The sequence below is a fragment of the Zeus faber genome (assembly GCF_960531495.2).
Source record: "Zeus faber genome assembly, contig: SCAFFOLD_46, whole genome shotgun sequence".
NCBI classification, from domain to species: Eukaryota; Metazoa; Chordata; class Actinopteri; order Zeiformes; family Zeidae; genus Zeus; species Zeus faber.
The window spans coordinates 40,346-45,000 of record NW_028293066.1 but is presented as its reverse complement, the minus strand read 5'-3'; positions in this window follow the sequence as shown (position 1 = coordinate 45,000).

Genomic DNA, 4,655 nt, shown 5'->3' with positions numbered 1-4,655 from the left:
GGTGGAGTTACTTGTTACATCCGCACTAGAACCAAAGGGAACCCTGGAACGTTGTCCAGCGTTCCGTCCTCAACATGTCCATCCATCCGGTAGTTAAACTGCTGCTGCAACATGAACCGAGGCAAGAGAAACTGGTCTGAAGGTCTGACGGTGTGAGGGTCTGAAGGTCTGAAGGTCTGGAGGTCTGAGGGTCTGGAGGTCTGAGGATCTGAGGGTCTGAATGTCTGAGGATCTGAAGGTTTGAGGGTGTGAGGGTCTGAAGGTCTAAGGGTGTGAGGGTCTGAAGGTCTGAAGGATTGAATGTCTGAGGGTCTGAAGGTCCGAAGGTCTGAATGTCTGAGGGCCTGAAGGTCTGAATGTTTGAAGTTCTGAGGGTCTAAAGGTCTGAATGTCTGAAGGTCTGAAGGTCTGTGGGTGTGAGGGTCTGAAGGTCAGAAGGTTTGAATGTCTGAATGTCTGAGGGTCTGAAAGTCTGAGGGTCATAGGGTCTGAAGGTCCAAAGGTCTGAGGGTCTGAGGGTCTAAAGGTCTCAATGTCTGAGGGTCTGAAGGTCTGAAGGTCTGAAGGTCTGAATGTCTGAAGGTCTGAGGGTCTGAAGGTCCAAAGGTCTGAGGGTCTGAGGGTCTAAAGGTCTGAATGTCTGAGGGTCTGAAGGTCTCAAGCTCTGAAGGTCTGAAGGTCTGAGGGTGTGAGGGTCTGAAGGTTTGAATGTCTGAGGGTCTGAATGTCTGAGGGTCTTAGGGTCTGAAGGTCCAAAGGTCTGAGGGTCTGAGGGTCTAAAGGTCTGAATGTCTGAGGGTCTGAAGGTCTCAAGCTCTGAAGGTCTGAAGGTCTGAGGGTGTGAGGGTCTGAAGGTTTGAATGTCTGAGGGTCTGAATGTCTGAGGGTCTTAGGGTCTGAAGGTCCAAAGGTCTGAGGGGCTGAGGGTCTAAAGGTCTGAATGTCTGAGGGTCTGAAGGTCTCAAGCTCTGAAGCTCTGAGGCTCTGAGGGTGTGAGGGTTTGAATGTCTGAGGGTGTGAGGTCAAAATGTTAAGTTTCCAAAATGCAGCTTGAAGCAGCGTTGAAACGTTAGAGCGTGTTTCGTGTTGGGCAGCAAACAGATTGTTCTAACACATGGTCTGTGTGTGTGTGTGTGTGTGTGTGTGTGTCAGTCAGTAAACTTTGCTGTTTAAATAAACAGTGTTGACCATCAGGATTCGCAATGTCCTGACACATTCAACACTGCATGATCACACACACACACACACACACACACGCACACACACACGCACTCACCTCAGACCATGCATACACTGATGTCTGTACTATGAAATGAAGCAAAGAGATAATCAGAGAGATTTCGACTGGAGTTATGTTGGAGTAAAATATCTAGTTTTTATTATTACTTTTTTATTATTATTATTATTATTATTATTATTAGGGGTCCAGCCCATGGGGCTGGGAACGCCCTTTTGTTATTGTGCGGGCAAAAACCAGGCGGAATTTTGAAGGCTTAAATGATCTGGAACACCAACGTCAGCACAACAGACAAACACAGTTGACGTCTTGTTTGAACCTGTGCGTCACAAACACCTCGTGGTTTAAGTTTCATCCAAATGGATCCACATACGGAGCAGATATGAAAGAAAAACCAAACAACTTTGAGCCCAAATATTCAGCAGATCCTTGTTGACTGACACGTCACTATAAATGAACAAAATGAACAAGATGAATTTTACAGTAAGACGCTTGATGACGTCATCATATGATTTACTATAAATGATATTTACAGTAAGACACTTGATGATGTCATCATATGATTTACTATAAATGATCTTTACAGTAAGACACTTGATGATGTCATCATATGATTTACTATAAATTATATTTACAGTAAGATGCTTGATGATGTCATCATATGATTTATTATAAATTATATTTACAGTAAAACGCTTGATGATGTCATCATATGATTTACTATAAATCATATTTACAGTAAAACGCTTAATGATGTCATCATATGATTTATTATAAATTATATTTACAGTAAAACGCTTAATGATGTCTTCATATTATTTACTGTAAATTATATTTACAGTAAGATTCTTGATGACATCATCATATTTACTATAAATGATATTTACAGTAAGATGCTTTATGATGTCATCATATTATTCACGGTAAATTATATTTACGGTAAGATGCTTGATGACATCATCATATTATTTACTATAAATAATATTTACAATAAAACACTTACTGACGTCATCATATTATTTACTATAAATTATATTTACAGTAAGATGCTTTATGACATCATCATTTTATTCACTGTAAATTATATTTACAGTAAGACACTTGATGACATCGTCATATTTACTATAAATGATATTGACAGTAAGATGCTTGATGACATCATCATATTATTCACTATAAATTATATTTGCAGTAAGACACTTGATGACGTCATCATATTATTTACTCAAGATTCAAGATTCAAGATTTTTATTTGTCACATACATATACATACTTCCATACATATATGCAGTGAAATGTAATGCAACGCACCCGGTGATAGCACACAAGAAGTCCTAGGAAAAAGTACAAAAATAAAATAAAATAAAAAGTACAAAATTCCTTTCTAATAGACCGACTAACTGACTCCTAAAACGTAATACAGTAAGTGGAATACTTATAGAATAAGATAAAAAATATATAGAATAAAATACAATAAAAAATAAATTGAAATAAAATGGAATAGCTAGAAGGAATATGGCTATGTATATACAGATATGTGCATTTAAAGTGGCATGTGAATTAAAGTGGCATGTGAATGTGAATAGTGTGAGGTAGTGTTTGGGATAATACAGCACAGTATACAACAGTACGGCGCAGCAATACGGCATCACGAACAACCCTGAACAGTGATACAGTATGCGGTACAGTATGCTACATACAGTACAGTAGGTAGTGGGGCCTAGTGCATGGCTCAGTTAGGACCCCTGGTGAGGTCAGCGTTGACAGTTCTGATGGCTTGAGGGAAGAAACTCCGTCTCAGTCTCTCTGTTCTCGCTGCGTGACTGCGGAGGCGCTTGCCTGACCGCAGCAGCTGAAACAGTCCGTTGTTGGGGTGATGAGGATCCTTCATGATCCTGCAGCTCTGCTACTACACCTCCTGGTGTATAACTCCTGCAAGGGGGGGAGGGTAGTTCCAGTGGTACGTTCAGCTGAACGCACCACCCTCTGCAGGGCCCGCCTGTCCTGGGCAGTACAGTTCCCAAACCAGGCAGTGATGTTGCCTGTCAGGATGCTCTCCACTGCTCCAGAGTAGAAGGACTTGAGGATCGTCACTGAGACCCGGAATTTCCTCAGCTGCCTGAGGTGGTAGAGACGCTGCCTCGCCTTTCTCACCAGAGTGTCTGTGTGAACAGTCCATGTTAAGTCCTCTGTGATGTGGACTCCCAGGTATTTGAAGCTGCTCACCCTATCGACAGAAGTCCCATTAATCCACAACGGCGCGTGCGTCCTCGATTGTGATCCACGCCTAAAGTCCACAATCAGCTCCTTGGTTTTGCTGACGTTCAGGTGTAGGCTGTTGTCCTGGCACCAGAGTGACAGGTCAGCCACCTCCTCGCGGTAGGCCTTCTCATCGCAGTCGGTGATCAGGCCCACGACCACGGTGTCGTCAGCAAACTTGATGATGGTGTTGGAGCTGGACCTGGCCACACAGTCATGTGTGTACAGGGAGTACAGTAGGGGGCTGAGGACGCAGCCCTGGGGGGATCCTGTATTCAGGGTGAGGGAGCTTGACATGTACTTCCCCACCTTGACCACCTGGGGGCGGCCTGTGAGGAAGTCCAGGATCCAGGTGCACAGCGGAGCATTCAATCCTAGCTCTAACAACTTGACAGCCAGTCTGGTGGGGACGATGGTGTTGAAAGCTGAACTATAATCAATGAACAGCATTCTCACATAGGCCCCCTTCTGGCCATCCAGGTGCGTGAGCGTGGTGTGCAGTACCTGAGAGACCGCGTCATCCGTGGATCTGTTCTGCCGGTACGCGAACTGCAACGGGTCCAAGGTGCGGGGGAGGGAGGCGCAGATGTAATCCTTAATCAGCCTCTCGAAACACTTCATGACCACCGAGGTGAGGGCCACCGGACGGTAGTCATTCAGGCAGGTTGGAGAGGCGATCTTCGGGACAGGAACGACGGTGGACCTCTTGAAACAGGATGGGACCACTGATTCAGCCAGGGAGATGTTGAATATTGTGGTGAACACCGGAGCTAGCTGGTTAGCACAGGTCTTCAGTACTCGCCCAGATATGCCGTCTGGGCCCGCAGCTTTCCTGGTGTTCACCCGCATCAAAGCCCTCCTGACCTCGTGCACGGACACTGAGTGTGCGCGCTCGTCCCCAGCGGTGTAACTCCAATTAGCCGGCGAGCTAGCGGTGCTGCTGCCAGACTCGAACCGCGCATAAAAGGAGTTCAGTTGGTCGGCCAGGGAGGCGTCCACACTCGTGGCTGGGGAGGAGCTGCTCTTGTAGTTTGTTATTGTTCGCAGCCCCTGCCACAAGCGTCTGGTGTCCCCCCGCTCCATCTGCAGCTCCACGGTGTCTCTGTACGTCCGTTTGGCGTCCCTCACCGCCCTCCGCAGATTGTACGACGCCGCTTTG